The sequence below is a fragment of the Tachypleus tridentatus genome, unplaced genomic scaffold (assembly GCF_004210375.1).
Source record: "Tachypleus tridentatus isolate NWPU-2018 unplaced genomic scaffold, ASM421037v1 Hic_cluster_2, whole genome shotgun sequence".
Lineage (NCBI taxonomy): Eukaryota > Metazoa > Arthropoda > Merostomata > Xiphosura > Limulidae > Tachypleus > Tachypleus tridentatus.
In genome coordinates this window covers 52,171,929-52,195,825 of record NW_027467782.1, presented here as the reverse complement: position 1 = coordinate 52,195,825, position 23,897 = coordinate 52,171,929, and the positions used below count along the sequence as shown (strand labels likewise).

At 33.7% G+C, this 23,897-nt stretch overlaps 1 protein-coding gene and 1 long non-coding RNA gene across 2 annotated transcripts in view; both read right to left on the bottom strand.

The window, feature by feature from the left end:
• Nucleotides 1-23,897, bottom strand: part of LOC143242321 (uncharacterized) — a 146,015-nt gene that overhangs the window by 7,632 nt on the left and 114,486 nt on the right. The gene's annotated exons all lie outside the window — the stretch shown is intronic.
• On the bottom strand, nt 4,726-23,036 carry LOC143242398 (uncharacterized). The gene is made up of 6 exons (XR_013022600.1): nt 22,885-23,036; nt 18,988-19,038; nt 18,598-18,675; nt 17,438-17,539; nt 15,119-15,172; nt 4,726-5,938 (listed from the first exon to the last, which is right to left on the bottom strand). It is a non-coding gene; the product is annotated as an uncharacterized LOC143242398 (long non-coding RNA).

Below are 23,897 nucleotides of genomic sequence, written 5' to 3'. Positions count from 1 at the left end.
GTCCAGTAAGTTATACTGTGTAAGAATATGATCCAGTAAGATACAGTGTAAGAATGATATGATCCAGTAAGTTACACTGTGTAAGAATGATATGATCCAGTAAGTTACACTGTGTAAGAATGATATGGTCCAGTAAGTTACACTGTGTAAGAATGATATGATCCAGTAAGTTACACTGTGTAAGAATGATATGATCCAGTAAGTTACACTGTGTAAGAATGATATGGTCCAGTAAGTTACACTGTGTAAGAATAATATGGTCCAGTAAGTTGCACTGTGTAAGAATGATATGATCCAGTAAGTTACACTGTGTAAGAATAATATGGTCCAGTAAGTTACACTGTGTAAGAATAATATGATCCAGTAAGTTACAGTGTAAGAATGATATGATCCAGTAAGTTACACTGTGTAAGAATGATATGATCCAGTAAGTTACACTGTGTAAGAATAATATGATCCAGTAAGTTACACTGTGTAAGAATAATATGGTCCAGTAAGTTGCACTGTGTAAGAATAATATGGTCCAGTAAGTTGCACTGTGTAAGAATAATATGATCCAGTAAGTTACACTGTGTAAGAATGATATGATCCAGTAAGTTACACTGTGTAAGAATGATATGGTCCAGTAAGTTACACTGTGTAAGAATAATATGGTCCAGTAAGTTGCACTGTGTAAGAATAATATGGTCCAGTAAGTTGCACTGTGTAAGAATAGTATGGTCCAGTAAGTTACACTGTGTAAGAATGATATGGTCCAGTAAGTTATACTGTGTAAGAATATGATCCAGTAAGATACAGTGTAAGAATATGATCCAGTAAGTTACACTGTGTAAGAATGATATGATCCAGTAAGTTACACTGTGTAAGAATGATATGGTCCAGTAAGTTACACTGTGTAAGAATGATATGATCCAGTAAGTTACACTGTGTAAGAATGATATGATCCAGTAAGTTACACTGTGTAAGAATGATATGGTCCAGTAAGTTGCACTGTGTAAGAATGATATGATCCAGTAAGTTACACTGTGTAAGAATAATATGGTCCAGTAAGTTACACTGTGTAAGAATAATATGATCCAGTAAGTTACAGTGTAAGAATGATATGATCCAGTAAGTTACACTGTGTAAGAATGATATGATCCAGTAAGTTACACTGTGTAAGAATGATATGGTCCAGTAAGTTACACTGTGTAAGAATAATATGATCCAGTAAGTTACACTGTGTAAGAATGATATGGTCCAGTAAGTTGCACTGTGTAAGAATAATATGATCCAGTAAGTTACACTGTGTAAGAATAATATGGTCCAGTAAGTTACACTGTGTAAGAATAATATGGTCCAGTAAGTTGCACTGTGTAAGAATAATATGGTCCAGTAAGTTGCACTGTGTAAGAATAATATGATCCAGTAAGTTACACTGTGTAAGAATGATATGATCCAGTAAGTTACACTGTGTAAGAATGATATGGTCCAGTAAGTTACACTGTGTAAGAATAATATGGTCCAGTAAGTTGCACTGTGTAAGAATAATATGGTCCAGTAAGTTGCACTGTGTAAGAATAGTATGGTCCAGTAAGTTGCACTGTGTAAGAATAATATGGTCCAGTAAGTTGCACTGTGTAAGAATAATATGGTCCAGTAAGTTATACTGTGTAAGAATAATATGGTCCAGTAAGTTATACTGTGTAAGAATAATATGATCCAGTAAGTTACACTGTGTAAGAATAATATGATCCAGTAAGTTACACTGTGTAAGAATGATATGGTCCAGTAAGTTACACTGTGTAAGAATGATATGGTCCAGTAAGTTACACTGTGTAAGAATGATATGGTCCAGTAAGTTACACTGTGTAAGAATGATATGATCCAGTAAGTTACACTGTGTAAGAATGATATGGTCCAGTAAGTTATACTGTGTAAGAATAATATGATCCAGTAAGTTACACTGTGTAAGAATAATATGATCCAGTAAGTTATACTGTGTAAGAATAATATGGTCCAGTAAGTTATACTGTGTAAGAATAATATGATCCAGTAAGTTATACTGTGTAAGAATAATATGATCCAGTAAGTTATACTGTGTAAGAATAATATGATCCAGTAAGTTATACTGTGTAAGAATAATATGATCCAGTAAGTTACACTGTGTAAGAATGATATGATCCAGTAAGTTACACTGTGTAAGAATGATATGATCCAGTAAGTTACACTGTGTAAGAATGATATGGTCCAGTAAGTTCCACTGTGTAAGAATAATATGGTCCAGTAAGTTGCACTGTGTAAGAATGATATGATCCAGTAAGTTACACTGTGTAAGAATAATATGGTCCAGTAAGTTACACTGTGTAAGAATAATATGATCCAGTAAGTTACAGTGTAAGAATGATATGATCCAGTAAGTTACAGTGTAAGAATGATATGATCCAGTAAGTTGCACTGTGTAAGAATAATATGGTCCAGTAAGTTGCACTGTGTAAGAATAATATGGTCCAGTAAGTTGCACTGTGTAAGAATAATATGGTCCAGTAAGTTGCACTGTGTAAGAATAATATGATCCAGTAAGTTACACTGTGTAAGAATGATATGATCCAGTAAGTTACACTGTGTAAGAATGATATGGTCCAGTAAGTTACACTGTGTAAGAATAATATGGTCCAGTAAGTTGCACTGTGTAAGAATAATATGGTCCAGTAAGTTGCACTGTGTAAGAATAGTATGGTCCAGTAAGTTGCACTGTGTAAGAATAATATGGTCCAGTAAGTTGCACTGTGTAAGAATAATATGGTCCAGTAAGTTATACTGTGTAAGAATAATATGGTCCAGTAAGTTATACTGTGTAAGAATAATATGATCCAGTAAGTTACACTGTGTAAGAATAATATGATCCAGTAAGTTACACTGTGTAAGAATGATATGGTCCAGTAAGTTACACTGTGTAAGAATGATATGGTCCAGTAAGTTACACTGTGTAAGAATGATATGGTCCAGTAAGTTATACTGTGTAAGAATAATATGATCCAGTAAGTTATACTGTGTAAGAATAATATGATCCAGTAAGTTACACTGTGTAAGAATAATATGATCCAGTAAGTTATACTGTGTAAGAATAATATGGTCCAGTAAGTTATACTGTGTAAGAATAATATGATCCAGTAAGTTATACTGTGTAAGAATAATATGATCCAGTAAGTTATACTGTGTAAGAATAATATGATCCAGTAAGTTATACTGTGTAAGAATAATATGATCCAGTAAGTTACACTGTGTAAGAATGATATGGTCCAGTAAGTTGCACTGTGTAAGAATAATATGATCCAGTAAGTTACACTGTGTAAGAATAATATGGTCCAGTAAGTTGCACTGTGTAAGAATAATATGGTCCAGTAAGTTGCACTGTGTAAGAATAATATGATCCAGTAAGTTACACTGTGTAAGAATGATATGATCCAGTAAGTTACACTGTGTAAGAATGATATGGTCCAGTAAGTTACACTGTGTAAGAATAATATGGTCCAGTAAGTTGCACTGTGTAAGAATAATATGGTCCAGTAAGTTGCACTGTGTAAGAATAGTATGGTCCAGTAAGTTGCACTGTGTAAGAATAATATGGTCCAGTAAGTTGCACTGTGTAAGAATAATATGGTCCAGTAAGTTATACTGTGTAAGAATAATATGGTCCAGTAAGTTATACTGTGTAAGAATAATATGATCCAGTAAGTTACACTGTGTAAGAATAATATGATCCAGTAAGTTACACTGTGTAAGAATGATATGGTCCAGTAAGTTACACTGTGTAAGAATGATATGGTCCAGTAAGTTACACTGTGTAAGAATGATATGGTCCAGTAAGTTACACTGTGTAAGAATGATATGATCCAGTAAGTTACACTGTGTAAGAATGATATGGTCCAGTAAGTTATACTGTGTAAGAATAATATGATCCAGTAAGTTACACTGTGTAAGAATAATATGATCCAGTAAGTTATACTGTGTAAGAATAATATGGTCCAGTAAGTTATACTGTGTAAGAATAATATGATCCAGTAAGTTATACTGTGTAAGAATAATATGATCCAGTAAGTTATACTGTGTAAGAATAATATGATCCAGTAAGTTATACTGTGTAAGAATAATATGATCCAGTAAGTTATACTGTGTAAGAATGATATGGTCCAGTAAGTTACACTGTGTAAGAATAATATGACCCAGTAAGTTACACTGTGTAAGAATGATACACTTGACTCAGTAAAATGAAAATTAATTACTTTCCACTTTTCCTGTAACTTTATTCTGGTCCAAAATTTATTTTCTAAAGTTCAACAATAATGATCAAGAAGTAATAAGTTCATACATGTGTGTCAGATTAGTTTATTTATATTTATCAGCCAGTTTTATTAGTAAGTTTGTTTTACTTCATTTCACATGACAGCCCACAAGGTATTCAAACAATATAAACTGATTTATTATTAAAGGTCTAAACAACACGAGAAATGTGTTTAGTGTCATATTCTACAAAATCAAATAATTTAATTTTTATATTAGATATACTTGTTTTTTACCTACTCTATCAGTAGAAAGATAATTCTGTAGGGTTTAAATGTTTAATAATAAATACAGTTTTTATTAAGGAACAACCACAGAGAACTACACCCATTCCTTTATTGATAAAACTATTATAAGCTGTTTGTCTGGAATCAGATATAAGAACAACACACTTGTGACAACTAGTATTTATTATCATTTCTTTATTGATAAAACTATTATAAGCTGTCTGCCTGGAATCAGATATAAGAACAACACACTTGTGACAACTAGTATTTATTATTATTATCATTTCTTTATTGATAAAACTATTATAAGCTGTCTGTCTGGAATCAGATATAAGAACAACACACTTGTGACAACTAGTATTTATTATCTTTAATCCTTCCTAAGATTATTTGATAAGAATACAAACATTTGGTTAATGGACATCACAAAAGTTGTTTTATCCTCTTCTTAGGACATTACTTTTATTAAAAACAAACTATGTACGGATTTATCTTACTGTTAGGTGTGTGAAACAATATTATATTAGTTAGAGAAATACACTTTAATACCAGAAGTATTAACATTTATCTAAGGATTTACTACATACATGAGCCTTAAGGTTCTAGCTACTGATAAATGGAATGTGTAAATATAAATGCTAACAGCACCCACACACGCACACTAAAAGAAACTAAAACATAATCAACCTTACATTTAAAAGCTATTTAAAAGTTGTATTGTTGAAATTCCCATAAATCTGGCTATTTTAAAATTGTAATATCAATTTATGAATGATCACACCTTATTCAAAACAAGTCATGAGAAAAGGGGGATGTTAAAACATGGAAGTAGCAACCTACAAATAAGCCAAGTGGCTCCTCCCCTTCTAATTTAACAGTATTACTACTAGCTAATAAACTGAGTGGCTCCTCCCATTCTAAATTTAACAGTATTACTACTAGCTAATAAACCGAGTGGCTCCTCCCGTTCTAATATTAACAGTATTAATACTAGCTAATAAACCGAGTGGCTCCTCCCGTTCTAAATTTAATAGTATTACTACTAGCTAATAAACCGAGTGGCTCCTCCCGTTCTAAATTTAACAGTATTACTACTAGCTAATAAACCGAGTGGCTCTTCCCTTTCTAAATTTAACAGTATAACTACTAGCTAATAAACCGAGTGGCTCCTCCCGTTCTAAATTTAACAGTATAACTACTAGCTAATAAACCGAGTGGTCCTCCCATTCTAAATTTAACAGTATTACTACTAGCTACCATAATAAATAAACCCTGGAAGCTGCCTGAGTAAATTGAAATTCCTCGACTGACGTTAACAGAAGTGTAGTTCTAGCTGATCCTTCCCTGTCCTTCAAGCTGAATGTAGCTACAACTCTGTTCTCTCACTCCTAAACCAAAATGTATAAAGGTTATTCACGTTAGCTAAACTTCAATAGCTAAATTATCTAATGGTTTTTTTTCTTCCTGTATGTGTACAATTATATTTAAAACCCCTTTTCCTGCCTTTACAAAGTAACTAACAACTTTTCAGTCTACAAAAAAAAAACACCTAAGGTGAGATTCATTTAGAGTGTATTTAACATGAAGCAAGGAGAGACAAGTTCATACACCTAGGGGAATGCATTCCTTTTGGGTAGACAAGTTCATACACCCAGAGAAATGTATTCCTTTTGGGTAGACGAGTTCATACACCCAAGGGAATGCATTCCTTTTGGGTAGACAAGTTCACACAACCAGGAAAAGGTATTCCTTTTAGGTAGACAAGTTCACACACCCAAGTGAATGCATTCCTTTTGGGTAGACAAGTTTATACACCAAGGGGAATGCATTCCTTTTGGGTAGACAAGTTCACACAACCAGGAAAAGGTATTCCTTTTAGGTAGACAAGTTCACACAACCAGGAAAAGGTATTCCTTTTAGGTAGACAAGTTCACACACCCAGTGGAAGGTATTCCTTTTATCCACTCATTGATAGAAATAAAATATACAATGACATTATTAATTGTTATTAGTTCCACATAAGTCTATTTCTTCAACCACACAGATAAAGGATAGTCAAAAACTGTTGCAAATTAAATAATATTTCCACTCAAAAGAAGGTGTCACACTGTCACAAATGGTAAAGCTGTTGACCAAGGAAATTATTGAATATTTTACAACTGTCTCATGTTTGGCACAAATCTGCATGCAGTAAGAAAAAAAAACAAAAGACATTGACAAGAATGACTAAACAAAAACTGACTTTAACCTTTTCCAACCTGGTTTACTAGTACAAGTATCCAATATTATGTGATACTATTCTAAAAAAAATGCTTTTAATTTAAGCAGACTATATGCTTCCTCCAACAAAGTAAATTTCTCATGAATAACAACTATTATAAACAATAAGGACCAATAATTTAGACAAATGAACAGGCAGTCAGTACTAAAGATTGTGAGAAGTTTGACAAACTTGTAAATAAAATGTGTGTAAAGTTTTGGCTCTAAAAACTATTACTGAAAGTTAACTATAAATTTTAAATTTTTATTTACAAATAAAATAAAAAAATGATTGTCTTCATCTAAACCAGTAAGATTCCTCAAATGACTGTCTTCATCTAAACCAGTTAGATTCCTCAAACGACTGTCTTCATCTAAACCAATAAGATTCCTCAACTGACCATCTTCATCTAAACCTGTAAGGTTCCTCAAATGACTATCTTCATCTACACCTGTAAGGTTCCTCAAATGACTGTCTTCATCTACACCTGTAAGGTTCCTCAAATGACTGTCTTCATCTACACCTGTAAGGTTCCTCAAATGACTGTCTTCATCTACACCTGTAAGGTTCCTCAAATGACTGTCTTCATCTACACCAGTAAGATTCCTCAAATGACTGTCTTCATCTAAACCAGTAAGGTTCCTCAAATGACTGTCTTCATCTAAACCAGTAAAATTCCTCAACTGACAGTCTTCATCTAAAGCAGTAAGATTCCTCAAATAACTGTCTTCATCTAAACCAGTAAGATTCCTCAACTGACTGTCTTCATATAAACCAATAAAATGCCTCAAATGACTGTCTTCATCTGAACTAATAAGATTCCTCAACTGACTGTCTTCATCTAAACCAGTAAGGTTCCTCAAATGACTGTCTTCATCTACACCTGTAAGGTTCCTCAAATGACTGTCTTCATCTTAACCAATCAGATTCCTCAAATGACTGTCTTTATCTAAACCAGTAAAGTTCCTCAAATGACTGTCTTCATCTAAACCAGTAAAATTCCTCAACTGACAGTCTTCATCTAAAGCAGTAAGGTTCCTCAAATGACTGTCTTCATCTACACCTGTAAGGTTCCTCAAATGACTGTCTTCATCTAAACCAATCAGATTCCTCAAATGACTGACTTCATCTAAACCAGTAAGGTTCCTCAAATGACTGTCTTCATCTAAACCAGTAATATTCCTCAACTGACAGTCTTCATCTAAAGCAGTAAGATTCCTCAACTGATTGTCTTCATCTAAACAAGTAAGGTTCCTCAAATGACTGTCTTCATCTAAACCAGTAAAATTCCTCAACTGAGAGTCTTCATCTAAAGCAGTAAGATTCCTCAACTGACTGTCTTTATCTAAACCAGTAAGATTCCTCAACTGACTGTCTTCATCTAAACCAATAAAATGCCTCAAATGACTGTCTTCATCTAAACCAGTAAGATTCCTCAAATGACGGTCTTCATCTAAACCAGTAAGATTCCTCAAATGACGGTCTTCATCTAAACCAGTAAGATTCCTCAAATGACTGTCTTCATCTAAACCAGTAAGATTTCGCAACTGACAGTCTTCATCTAAACCAGTAAGATTCCTCAACTGACTGTCTTCATCTGAACTAATAAGATTCCTCAAATGACAGTCTTCATCTAAAGCAGTAAGATTCCTCAACTGAGAGTCTTCATCTAAAGCAGTAAAATTCCTCAACTGAGAGTCTTCATCTAAACCAATAAAATGCCTCAAATGACTGTCTTCATCTGAACTAATAAGATTCCTCAACTGACTGTCTTCATCTAAACCAATAAAATGCCTCAAATGACCATCTTCATCTAAACCAATAAGATTCCTCAACTGACAGTCTTCATCTAAACCAATAAGATTCCTCAACTGACAGTCTTCATCTAAACCAGTAAGATTCCTCAAATGACTGTCTTCATCTAAACCTGTAAGGTTCCTCAATTGACTGTCTTCATCTACACCTGTAAGGTTCCTCAAATGACTGTCTTCATCTTCACCTGTAAGGTTCCTCAAATGACTGTCTTCATCTACACCTGTAAGGTTCCTCAAATGACTGTCTTCATCTACACCTGTAAGGTTCCTCAAATGACTGTCTTCATCTAAACAAATCAGATTCCTCAAATGACTGTCTTCATCTAAACCAATCAGATTCCTCAAATGACTGTCTTCATCTAAAGCAGTAAGGTTCCTCAAATGACTGTCTTCAACTACACCTGTAAGGTTCCTCAACTGACAGTCTTCATCTAAAGCAGTAAGATTCCTCAACTGACTGTCTTCATCTAAACCAGTAAAATTCCTCAACTGAGAGTCTTCATCTAAAGCAGTAAGATTCCTCAAATGACTGTCTTCATCTAAACCAGTTAGATTCCTCAACTGACTGTCTTCATCTAAACCAGTAAGATTCCTCAACTGAGAGTCTTCATCTAAAGCAGTAAGATTCCTCAACTGAGAGTCTTCATCTAAAGCAGTAAGATTCCTCAAATGGCTGTCTTCATCTAAACCAGTAAAATTCGTCAACTGACTGTCTTCATCTAAACCAGTAAGATTCCTCAACTGACTGTCTTCATCTAAACCAGTAAGATTCCTCAAATGACTGTCTTCATCTAAACCAGTAAGATTCCTCAAATGACTGTCTTCATCTAAACCAGTTAGATTCCTCAAATGACTGTCTTCACCTAAACCAATAAGATTCCTCAAATGACTGTCTTCATCTAAACCAATAAGATTCCTCAAATGACTGTCTTCATCTAAACCAATAAGATTCCTCAACTGACTGTCTTCATCTAAACCAGTTAGATTCCTCAACTGACTGTCTTCATCTAAACCAGTTAGATTCCTTAACTGACAGTCATCTAAACCAGTAAGATTCCTCAAATGACTGTCTTCATCTAAACCAGTAAAATTCCTCAAATGACTCTCTTCATCCAAACCAATAAGATTCCTCAAATGACTGTCTTCATCTAAACCAGTAAGATTCCTCAAATGACTGTCTTCATCTAAACCAGTTAGATTCCTCAAATGACTGTCTTCACCTAAACCAATAAGATTCCTCAAATGACTGTCTTCATCTAAACCAATAAGATTCCTCAACTGACTGTCTTCATCTAAAGCAGTAAGATTCCTCAACTGACTGTCTTCATCTAAACCAGTAAAATTCCTCAACTGAGAGTCTTCATCTAAAGCAGTAAGATTCCTCAAATGACTGTCTTCATCTAAACCAGTAAGATTCCTCAACTGACTGTCTTCATCTAAACCAGTAAGGTTCCTTAAATAACTGTCTTCATCTAAACCAGTTAGATTCCTCAACTGACAGTCTTCATCTAAACCAGTTAGATTCCTCAACTGACTGTCTTCATCTAAACCAGTAAGATTCCTCAACTGACTGTCTTCATCTAAACCAGTAAAATTCCTCAACTGAGAGTCTTCACCTAAACCAATAAGATTCCTCAAATGACTGTCTTCACCTAAACCAATAAGATTCCTCAAATGACTGTCTTCATCTAAACCAATAAGATTCCTGAACTGACTGTCTTCATCTAAACCAGTAAGATTCCTGAACTGTCTTCATCTAAACCAGTTAGATTCCTCAACTGACTGTCTTCATCTAAACCAGTGAGATTCCTCAAATGAATGTCTTCATCTAAACCAGTAAGATTCCTCAACTGACAGTCTTCATCTGAACTAATAGGATTCCTTAACTGACAGTCTTCATCTGAACTAATAGGATTCCTTAACTGACAGTCATCTAAACCAGTAAGATTCCTCAAATGACTGTCTTCATCTAAACCAGTAAAATTCCTCAAATGACTCTCTTCATCCAAACCAATAAGATTCCTCAAATGACAGTCTTCATCTAAACCAGTAAGATTCCTCAAATGACTGTCTTCATCTAAACCAGTTAGATTCCTCAAATGACTGTCTTCACCTAAACCAATAAGATTCCTCAAATGACTGTCTTCATCTAAACCAATAAGATTCCTCAAATGACTGTCTTCATCTAAACCAGTAAGGTTCCTCAACTGACTGTCTTCATCTAAACCAGTAAGATTCCTCAACTGACAGTCTTCATCTAAACCAGTAAGGTTCCTCAAATGACGGTCTTCATCTAAACCAGTAAAATTCCTCAAATGACTGTCTTCATCTAAACCTGTAAGGTTCCTCAAATGACTGTCTTCATCTACACCTGTAAGGTTCCTCAAATGACTGTCTTCATCTACACCTGTAAGGTTCCTCAAATGACTGTCTTCATCTAAACCAATCAGATTCCTCAAATGACTGTCTTCATCTAAACCAGTAAGGTTCCTCAACTGACTGTCTTCATCTAAACCAGTAAGATTCCTCAACTGACAGTCTTCATCTAAACCAGTTAGATTCCTCAAATGACGGTCTTCATCTAAACCAGTAAAATTCCTCAAATGACTGTCTTCATCTAAACCTGTAAGGTTCCTCAAATGACTGTCTTCATCTACACCTGTAAGGTTCCTCAAATGACTGTCTTCATCTAAACCAGTTAGATTCCTCAAATGACAGTCTTCATCTAAAGCAGTAAGATTCCTCAACTGAGAGTCTTCATCTGAACCAGTAAAATTCCTCAACTGAGAGTCTTCATCTAAAGCAGTAAGATTCCTCAACTGACTGTCTTCATCTAAACCAATAAAATGCCTCAAATGACCATCGTCATCTAAACCAATAAAATTCCTCAAATGACCATCGTCATCTAAACCAATAAAATTCCTCAAATGACTGTCTTCATCTAAACCAATAAGATTCCTCAAATGACTGTCTTCATCTGAACTAATAAGGTTCCTCAAATGATGGTCTTCATCTAAACCAGTAAGATTCCTCAAATGACTGTCTTCATCTAAACCTGTAAGGTTCCTCAAATGACTGTCTTCATCTAAACCTGTAAGGTTCCTCAATTGACTGTCTTCATCTACACCTGTAAGGTTCCTCAAATGACTGTCTTCATCTTCACCTGTAAGGTTCCTCAAATGACTGTCTTCATCTAAACCAATCAGATTCCTCAAATGACTGTCTTCATCTAAACCAGTAAAATTGCTCAACTGACAGTCTTCATCTAAAGCAGTAAGGTTCCTCAAATGACTGTCTTCATCTACACCTGTAAGGTTCCTCAACTGACAGTCTTCATCTAAAGCAGTAAGATTCCTCAACTGACTGTCTTCATCTAAACCAGTAAGATTCCTCAACTGAGAGTCTTCATCTAAAGCAGTAAGATTCCTCAAATGACTGTCTTCATCTAAACCAGTAAAATTCGTCAACTGACTGTCTTCATCTAAACCAGTAAGATTCCTCAACTGACTGTCTTCATCTAAACCAGTAAGGTTCCTTAAATGACTGTCTTCATCTAAACCAGTTAGATTCCTCAACTGACAGTCTTCATCTAAACTAATAAGATTCCTCAAATGACTGTCTTCATCTAAACCAGTAAGGTTCCTTAAATGACTGTCTTCATCCAAACCAGTTAGATTCCTCAAATGACTGTCTTCATCTAAACCAATGATTCCTCAAATGACTGTCTTCATCTAAACCAATAAGATTCCTCAACTGACTGTCTTCATCTAAACCAGTAAGATTCCTCAAATGACTGTCTTCATCTAAACCAGTAAGATTCCTCAACTGACAGTCTTCATCTAAACCAGTAAGATTCCTCAACTGACTGTCTTCATCTGAACTAATAAGATTCCTCAAATGACAGTCTTCATCTAAACCAGTTAGATTCCTCAAATGACAGTCTTCATCTAAAGCAGTAAGATTCCTCAAATGACTGTCTTCATCTAAACCAGTTAGATTCCTCAAATGACAGTCTTCATCTAAACCAGTAAGATTCCTCAAATGACTGTCTTCATCTAAACCTGTAAGGTTCCTCAAATGACTGTCTTCATCTACACCTGTAAGGTTCCTCAAATGACTGTCTTCATCTAAACCAATCAGATTCCTCAAATGACTGACTTCATCTAAACCAGTAAGATTCCTCAACTGACTGTCTTTATCTAAACCAGTAAGATTCCTCAACTGACTGTCTTCATCTGAACTAATAAGATTCCTCAAATGACAGTCTTCATCTAAAGCAGTAAGATTCCTCAACTGAGAGTCTTCATCTAAAGCAGTAAGATTCCTCAAATGACTGTCTTCATCTTCACCTGTAAGGTTCCTCAAATGACTGTCTTCATCTAAACCAATCAGATTCCTCAAATGACTGTCTTCATCTAAACCAGTAAAATTGCTCAACTGACAGTCTTCATCTAAAGCAGTAAGGTTCCTCAAATGACTGTCTTCATCTACACCTGTAAGGTTCCTCAACTGACAGTCTTCATCTAAAGCAGTAAGATTCCTCAACTGACTGTCTTCATCTAAACCAGTAAGATTCCTCAACTGAGAGTCTTCATCTAAAGCAGTAAGATTCCTCAAATGACTGTCTTCATCTAAACCAGTAAAATTCGTCAACTGACTGTCTTCATCTAAACCAGTAAGATTCCTCAACTGACTGTCTTCATCTAAACCAGTAAGGTTCCTTAAATGACTGTCTTCATCTAAACCAGTTAGATTCCTCAACTGACAGTCTTCATCTAAACTAATAAGATTCCTCAAATGACTGTCTTCATCTAAACCAGTAAGGTTCCTTAAATGACTGTCTTCATCCAAACCAGTTAGATTCCTCAAATGACTGTCTTCATCTAAACCAATGATTCCTCAAATGACTGTCTTCATCTAAACCAATAAGATTCCTCAACTGACTGTCTTCATCTAAACCAGTAAGATTCCTCAAATGACTGTCTTCATCTAAACCAGTAAGATTCCTCAACTGACAGTCTTCATCTAAACCAGTAAGATTCCTCAACTGACTGTCTTCATCTGAACTAATAAGATTCCTCAAATGACAGTCTTCATCTAAACCAGTTAGATTCCTCAAATGACAGTCTTCATCTAAAGCAGTAAGATTCCTCAAATGACTGTCTTCATCTAAACCAGTTAGATTCCTCAAATGACAGTCTTCATCTAAACCAGTAAGATTCCTCAACTGACTGTCTTCATCTAAACCAGTAAAATTCCTCAAATGACTGTCTTCATCTAAACCTGTAAGGTTCCTCAAATGACTGTCTTCATCTACACCTGTAAGGTTCCTCAAATGACTGTCTTCATCTAAACCAGTAAGATTCCTCAAATGACTGTCTTTATCTAAACCAGTAAGATTCCTCAACTGACTGTCTTTATCTAAACCAGTAAGATTCCTCAACTGACTGTCTTCATCTGAACTAATAAGATTCCTCAAATGACAGTCTTCATCTAAAGCAGTAAGATTCCTCAACTGAGAGTCTTCATCTAAAGCAGTAAGATTCCTCAAATGACTGTCTTCATCTGAACTAATAAGATTCCTCAACTGACAGTCTTCATCTAAACCAGTAAGGTTCCTCAAATGATGGTCTTCATCTAAACCTGTAAGGTTCCTCAAATGACTGTCTTCATCTAAACCTGTAAGGTTCCTCAAATGACTGTCTTCATCTAAACCTGTAAGGTTCCTCAATTGACTGTCTTCATCTAAACCTGTAAGGTTCCTCAATTGACTGTCTTCATCTACACCTGTAAGGTTCCTCAAATGACTGTCTTCATCTACACCTGTAAGGTTCCTCAAATGACTGTCTTCATCTACACCTGTAAGGTTCCTCAAATGACTGTCTTCATCTAAAGCAGTAAGATTCCTCAAATGACTGTCTTCATCTAAACCAGTAAGGTTCCTCAATTGACTGTCTTCATCTACACCTGTAAGGTTCCTCAAATGACTGTCTTCATCTACACCTGTAAGGTTCCTCAAATGACTGTCTTCATCTCAACCAATAAGATTCCTCAACTGACTGTCTTCATTTAAACCAATAAGGTTCCTCAACTCACTGACTGTCTTCATGTACATTTCTCATCATAAAAACACTTATTTTTTGAGTTTCTACTTTCATATTGATATTTAATTCATTTTCTAATTTGTTTCTTTTTCTATTTTTTGGAGTATTAAATTAACTTAACAATTTGGAGAACAGAAAGATTAGAATGTGTTGTTTTGAATTTATATTATTTTATAACATGATTAGTTTACACTGTTGTATCATAGGCCATTCTATTACATTCTCTTGTAGTGATATAAACTTTGCTATTTTATTCCAAAAAGAGCAGCAGTATTATTGTAGTTTATTCTAACAATTTTAGTAGAGAAACCTGAATGTTTTCAAAACCTCTTACTGGACAAACAAGAGTTAAGTATTGGTCAGTATTACACAGCAAGTTTCAACACTTACCCCTTTTAACAAACTTCATGATTCCATGTTCAAATACCACAATTTAGTATCCACCTGAAAATCAGAGAATTAATTTATAGAAAATTTTCATTCACTTTTATATTTAACGTTTCCTTGTCTGAAATGATGTCCCTTGATTTTTTTCCATTTTTTTTATTATCATCTTAACTTTATCTAACCTTCTATGGACCAGTGATGTGTCCCCTTATTTCTTCCCTTGTTTTATTATCATCTTTACTATATCTAACCTTTTCTGGACCAGTGAGGTGTCCCCTTGTTTCTTCTCATTATCACCTTATTTTTATCTAACCTTTTATGGACCAGTAATGTGTCCCCTTATTTCTTCCCTTGTTTTATTATCATCTTTACTTTATCTAACCTTTTATGGACCAGTGAGGTGTCCCCTTATTTCTTCCCTTGTTTTATTATCATCTTTACTTTATCTAACCTTTTATGGACCAGTGATGTGTCCCCTTATTTCTTCCCTTGTTTTATTATCATCTTTACTTTATCTAACCTTTTATGGACTAGTGATGTGTCCCCTTATTTCTTCCCTTGTTTTATTATCATCTTTACTTTATCTAACCTTTTATGGACCAGTGAGGTGTCCCCTTATTTCTTCCCTTGTTTTATTATCATCTTTACTTTATCTAACCTTTTATGGACCAGTGATGTGTCCCCTTATTTCTTCTCATTTTAGAAACTTGAACAAATTTCATGAAACTTAGAATAAACTTTTAAACTGTAACCAATTTTGGCTTTAAAACATGCATATAATTTGATTTGGTTTAATTATAATTATGAAATTTCCAAACGTTTTACATTACACAGTTTACAAAACATTTTCATATCAGAATTTTTACATGTTCATCAACAATTTCTCAGTGAACTATTCAAATTAACACCAGATTACACTTTATGACAATACTCTTCTTAGCAATATTCTTGCTCATAATTTAGGTATTTATGTGATAAATAGATTGTTTTTCCATATATTTGAGCTCTTTATTAAGTGTTTGAATACAATAAACTTTATAAATATTTCACCATTGTTTACTGTACTCTAAACCTAACTATGGTTACCTGATGTTCTTAATCAAAGTATTTACATAGCTTTCATTTCAAACAAATACAAACAATATCCAATGAAACTGGTCTATGATTTGTTCCTAAACTTTCCATCAGATTATACTGTACTCCTCCATAGAAGGTACAATTAATATAAAACCATAAGTTATTTCTCAAGTTCTTTTATTGACTGTACACTGATATAACTAGTTTTTAATTGGCAATATCCACTGGTATTCATGATTTCTTGTAGACATTCTCAAAGCTGGATTTTATTGGTAGTTGTTTACACAACATAAAATGTTTTACAAGAATAAAAGTTCACAGAGAGGAACCAGTTTTAGCTAATTCTATTTTCAAAGCAGGACAGCTTCTTAGCACATAAAAACCAAATAAAAATGAATTCTTTACAAATAAGAATCCATGGAGTTGCCAAGAATTGAAATTGTTTTCATTTTTCTTTCTGAATTCCACCAAATGTCACACAGTGATGTAATACCAATTCTAAAATGTTCGACATGAACATTATTTAAATAAAAACATATTTAAGTTTTTAAACTTGGCTTGTAGGTAAGTACTCAATGTATGAAAAGTGCTTTGTAGGCCAGAAACAGTTATGATAAGTTTGTAAAACAAGTTAACTTTGACACTACTAGTAAAGCCTCGAGGGTAAAGAATTCTTTAGAAAATTCTTTTTTATAGAATCAGAAAAATCTCTCAAAGTGATTCATTTAATGAAAATATTACAATCATTTTTCAAGAGATTCTTGAGTTGTCATACAGATCAAATGATTCATGTTTACTGATGTAATCATAGGTGTTGAAACTGATGTAGCCTTTCAAGTACAAAACAAGAAATCTCTGGAAAATTAGTGAATTCATTCATTAGTCTGAAAATATTTCTTTATACAAAGTACAGATGATTCAGCAAGACAATGCTAAGTGTATTGTACAGAGAAAAATGTTTTAACTACACAAAGAGAGAAAGGTGTTTCAAACAGATAAATTGTTGGTGTGTTACACAGACAGAGAAAGGTGTTTCAAACAGATATAATGTTGGTGTGTTACACAGAGAGAGAAAGGTGTTTCAAACAGATATAATGTTGGTGTGTTACACAGACACAGAAAGGTTTTTGAACCAGACATAACGTTATCTATAGTAATTGAATGAGATGAACCATAACAGTAACCATTGATGTCTTGAAGGACAACACAATAACAGTAACATCTATAAAAACTTAAATGTTCTACCTCCATATGGACCTTGTCTTTGTTGCATATAATCACTTCTTCTTAGTGGTCCTCCTCCATAACTGTTTCCATATCCTGACCCTAAATTACCACCCCAACCTCCTGGAAGGAACCAATGATAGTAAATATCAGTTGAACTCACTAAATATAATCAACTCATTTTAAAATTTTCCATGTGTCAGTGTTATAATTAATTTGTGTCTTTGATTACTCTTTGTTGTTCAGAAAAGGTACTTTACCATTGTAAATATTGTGGTTAGCAAGACATTATTAAGGATTTCTCTTGGGTTCCTGTGTAGTGAAAAATACCTCAAAGGAAACTTTAATATTAACCTTTGTCTTTGAACGTGAACAAGAGAACAGATAAATGAGAAGCTATTATCATATGTTCAAGGATAACCTCATGCTCACCTTGTCTAAAACCACCACCATAGTTTTGATTCCGATACTCACCTCATCCAAAACCACCACCACAGTTTTGATTCCAGTACTCACCTCATCCAAAACCACCAAAGTTTTGATTCCAATACTCACCTCATCCAAAACCATCACCACAGTTTTGATTCCGATACCTCATCCAAAACCACCAGAATAGTTTTGATTCTGATACTCACCTCATCCAAAACCACCACCATAGTTTTGATTCTGATACTCACCTCATCCAAAACCACTACCACAGTTTTGATTCTGATACTCACCTCATCCAAAACCACCACAACAGTTTTGATTCTGATACTCACCTCATCCAAAACCACCACAACAGTTTTGATTCTGATACTCACCTCATCCAAAACCATCACCATAGTTTTGATTCCAATACTCACCTCTTCCAAAACCATCACCATAGTTTTGATTCCGATACTCACCTCTTCCAAAACCATCACCATAGTTTTGATTCCGATACTCATCTCTTCCAAAACCACCAACATAGTTTCGATTCCAATGCTCACATTGTCCTAAAGCTCCACCATAGTTTTGATTGCGATACTCACCTCTTCCAAAACCACCACCATAGTTTTGATTCCAATACTCACCTTGTCCAAAAGCTCCACCATAGTTTTGATTCCAATGCTCACATTGTCCTAAAGCTCCACCATAGTTTTGATTGCGATACTCACCTCTTCCAAAACCACCACCATAGTTTTGATTCCAATACTCACCTTGTCCAAAACCACCACCATAATTTTGATTCCATACACTACTGCTTCCATATCCACCTGAACCATAACCTCGAAAACCTGAAAACATAGAAAGATGGCGCTGGGATCTATTATACACTTTGTGGGTAGCTTGTTCAAACTCATTTTGTGTAAGTGTAGATACAAATTAGGTGAGACCCACCTACAGCATTTACTATTTGATTGTCTAAGAACAACAATCTAGCATTACAACATGGAAATACAGTAATTTTTATTATACAATATATGTGAAAATAATTCTATGAGAATTGTTTATATATTCCTACTGACATTCTCACAACATACTATAATAGAACAGTTATAATAATCTATCATACACTGCCTGTATCTAATACAACATGACAGACTCACTTTGTCCATATCCACTGTCAAGACTTCCACTACTCCAATCCCCATGGTTACCTAATAATAATAGTAGTAGTAATACATCATACATCCTAAAGTAAAGCACCATCTCTGATTCAATATTTGTGAAGAAAATCATTCACAACTAAATACTGAACGAAAGATTTACCAAAAACTTCCTAACTTACTGAACAATTAACTATGACCTATAAATACATGCTCACTTTAGAATTTAACTCATGGATCTACACTTATCTAAGTTATGTTCCAGGATAATAATTCCTATAGAGTATAATCACCACTAGCATGATAAAAGCACTGACTATATTTAGTGTTAAATAGTCAAAGGTAACTTTCTTATAACACAAAAAGTCTCCTTTTAAACAACCAAAACTCTCTGAAGTATTGTTCATATACAAATTTTATTTTTTTAGGATCACAGTTTCATTACCAAAAACTTGTGTTGTTGGTGAAGAGTAGCAAATTTCATGAGGTTACAACACAAGACGTACACCTTCTAAGGTTCATCAAAATTATATTTTATACAACAGATTAAATATTACCACAAGAATATGAGACTGGTCTTTATGGTGACGACAATCAAAATTACTTTTTTATTTTCATTTACGAAGTGTACATATTGCTTACACAGTTATAGTTTAATTTAGAACATATTTTAAATGGATTTAAAAACAGTTTTAAAATAAAAGACATATTTTTATCTACACTTCCTACTGTAATATTTATGAACTTCTGCTGATTTTCTTCAAGTAATCCCTTCAGAAACTGCGAAATCCAATACTTTGCACCTGTACTGTGTCACCTCATTTCTAACATGTTATCTTACATCTCTACTGTATTATCTCATTTCTTACATGTTATCTTTACATCTCTACTGTATTATCTCATTTCTTACATCTCTACCGTATTATCTCATTTCTTACATGTTATCTTACATCTCTACCATATTATCTCATTTCTTACGTTATCTTACATCTCTACCGTATTATCTCATTTCTTACATGTTATCTTTACATCTCTACTGTATTATCTCATTTCTTACATGTTATCTTACATCTCTACCGTATTATCTCATTTCTTACATGTTATCTTTACATCTCTACCGTATTATCTCATTTCTTACATGTTATCTTACATCTCTACTGTATTATCTCATTTCATACATGTTATCTTTACATCTATACTGTATTATCTCATTTCTTACACGTTATCTTACATCTCTACTGTATTATCTCATTTCTTACACGTTATCTTTACATCTCTACTGTATTATCTCATTTCTTACATGTTATCTTTACATCTCTACTGTATTATCTCATTTCTTACATGTTATCTTACATCTCTACTGTATTATCTCATTTCTTACATGTTATCTTTACATCTATACTGTATTATCTCATTTCTTACACGTTATCTTTACATCTCTACTGTATTATCTCATTTCTTACACGTTATCTTACATCTCTACTGTATTATCTCATTTCTTACACGTTATCTTACATCTCTACTGTATTATCTCATTTCTTACACGTTATCTTACATCTCTACTGTATTATCTCATTTCTTACACGTTATCTTTACATCTCTACTGTATTATCTCATTTCTTACACGTTATCTTTACATCTCTACTGTATTATCTCATTTCTTACATGTTATCTTACATCTCTACTGTATTATCTCATTTCTTACACGTTATCTTTACATCTCTACTGTATTATCTCATTTCTTACGTTATCTTTACATCTCTACCGTATTATCTCATTTCTTACATGTTATCTTTACATCTCTACTGTATTATCTCATTTCTTACATGTTATCTTACATCTCTACTGTATTATCTCATTTCTTACATGTTATCTTTACATCTATACTGTATTATCTTATTTCTTACACGTTATCTTTACATCTCTACTGTATTATCTCATTTCTTACACGTTATCTTTACATCTCTACCGTATTATCTCATTTCTTACATGTTATCTTACATCTCTACTGTATTATCTCATTTCTTACATGTTATCTTTACATCTATACTGTATTATCTTATTTCTTACATGTTATCTTACATCTATACTGTATTATCTCATTTCTTACATGTTATCTAACATCTCTACTGTATTATCTCATTTCTTACACGTTATCTTTACATCTATACTGTATTATCTCATTTCTTACATGTTATCTTTACATCTATACTGTATTATCTTATTTTTTACACGTTATCTTTACATCTCTACTGTATTATCTCATTTCTTGCATGTTATCTTACATCTATACTGTATTATCTCATTTCTTACATGTTATCTTTACATCTCTACTGTATTATCTCATTTCTTACATGTTATCTTTACATCTCTACTGTATTATCTCATTTCTTACATGTTATCTTACATCTCTACTGTATTATCTCATTTCTTACATGTTATCTTTACATCTCTACTGTATTATCTCATTTCTTACATGTTATCTTTACATCTCTACCGTATTATCTCATTTCTTACATGTTATCTTTACATCTCTACCGTATTATCTCATTTCTTACATGTTATCTTTACATCTCTACTGTATTATCTCATTTCTTACATGTTACCTTTACATCTCTACTGTATTATCTCATTTCTTACATGTTATCTTTACATCTCTACTGTATTATCTCATTTCTTACACGTTATCTTTACATCTCTACTGTATTATCTCATTTCTTACACGTTATCTTTACATCTATACTGTATTATCTCATTTCTTACACGTTATCTTTACATCTATACTGTATTATCTCAACTAATTTCTTACATGTTATCTTTATTCTACTATGCTATCTTCACCAATATCCTAGTATATGAAATAAAGTTTAATATTGATGTCCATCAACTTAATTATGTAAACTTTAAAAATTTTTGTTCTATAAAAACTATGAACTATGTTACCTGAAACACTTTACCATATTTGTCAGTGTATAAGAAAATACCTTACTGTTAAAACAATGTTTAATTTTAGTCATTGTCTTACACACAGAATCTGAGATAGAGTTACAATAAGGCCTCTCTGCTTAATAAGATATTTAATCAAAACTACTTTGTTCTTTCTACTTTTGTTTGTTATTTTAGTAAATACATTGAATCATACCACCTGCTGTATTACAACTGGATTTCTAACTGTGTCAACTCTCTACATTTTTTATAACTAGCTCTTTTTTTCATCTTACAATTAATCAAAATATTTTTGTTAGAACTATACTGATCTTATCTGTCCTATTAAAATATTACTAATATTATACAAAACAAGTTAGTGTCACGTACACTAATCATGTAACTTTTTCTCTAGACTAAATCACTGCACCTTAACACACTGACTACCACAAGAACCCCCCGTGGGTCTTACTGGAAGACTTCATGACCCACTGGTGAGTCATGCTCTGTTTTCTTTTAAAAGGGCCACTTACTGGCTGGAACACATTGGCTATATATACTCTCTTCCCAAAAAAGCTAACTGCACAATGACTAGTTGGACCCTGGAAAGTATCGGCAAAAATAGACTAAGGTTTACTATTTTTTTTTATAAAAGAAAAACAGATGAAAACTTTGAAAAGCTGTTTATTACATGTTTGTGGCTTAAATTATGCCTCAGTGGCACTTAAAGAGCCACACTTGTGAGTACAGTTTGAAAGTAACTTCACTAAACTTACTTGATGACAGAGGTCATACTATTTACAAAAATTAAGAGTTGCTTAACAGACAGAATCTTCTTTTACACTGATAAATATGGAAATTAAAATGGTCTATATTTTATTGATAAAACTTATTTAGTATAACTCCAAGATGTTGAGAACTGTCTTAATTAATAATTAAATCCAAGCAGTTTCTAACATTCAGTTTTTGTACCTCGCATGGAACTAGACATCCGATCACCTGATCCACGACTGACTTTTGTGTCTGATGACCTTTTGAGGTTCTCTATTTCTAATTTGGAAAGTGCCTTTTTCACTTCTGTCTTCTTTCCTTTCAAGTAATGATGTCTTTTCACTAAATGAAAACAGATAAAATATATTTCATTAGAAATTTATAATCATTTTTTAGTATTCCACCTAAATCTTACAGCAGACATGGATACTTGTCACACAAAACAAACCTTACACATTTCGAACACTGAAAAAGTATTTCCAGTAGGTACTTACTTCCTATCACAACATTGGATATTTGTGTCCAGTGCTGCCCTCTGTATGCAAACCGTTTCTTTAAATATACCACAAGCCTTCTGCTCCTCCCCCATAAGAATCAAATAATTACATGTCTCTCATGCAAATCATTATATGTCACCTCTCCACCAATAGGAAAGTAGCACACTCATGTGATTCCCTCTGTACACCTCTACCAAACTATCAGTTTGAAGTTTGGCACAAGACATAAGCACTGGTGGAAAGGAATTAACTACCTATCAGAAGTACAGTGTAGGAAAATTATAACTTTTGACACAGTACTTACCCAGACTAAACAGGAAGAGGGATTAACACAAGGGAATGACAGCAGTAACCCCCAAATGACAGTACTTACCCAGACTAAACAGGAAGAGGGATTAACACAAGGGAATGATAGCAGTAACCCCCAAATGACACAGTACTTACCCACACTAAACAGGAAGGAGGATTAACACAAGGGAATGACAGCAGTAACCCCCAAATGACACAGTACTTACCCAACTAAACAGGAAGAGGGATTAACACAAGGGAATGACAGCAGTAACCCCCAAATGACACAGTACTTATCCAGACTAAACAGGAAGAGGGATTAACACAAGGGAATGACAGCAGTAACCCCCAAATGACACAGTACTTAACCAGACTAAACAGGAAGAGGGATTAACACAAGGGAATGACAGCAGTAACCCCCAAATGACA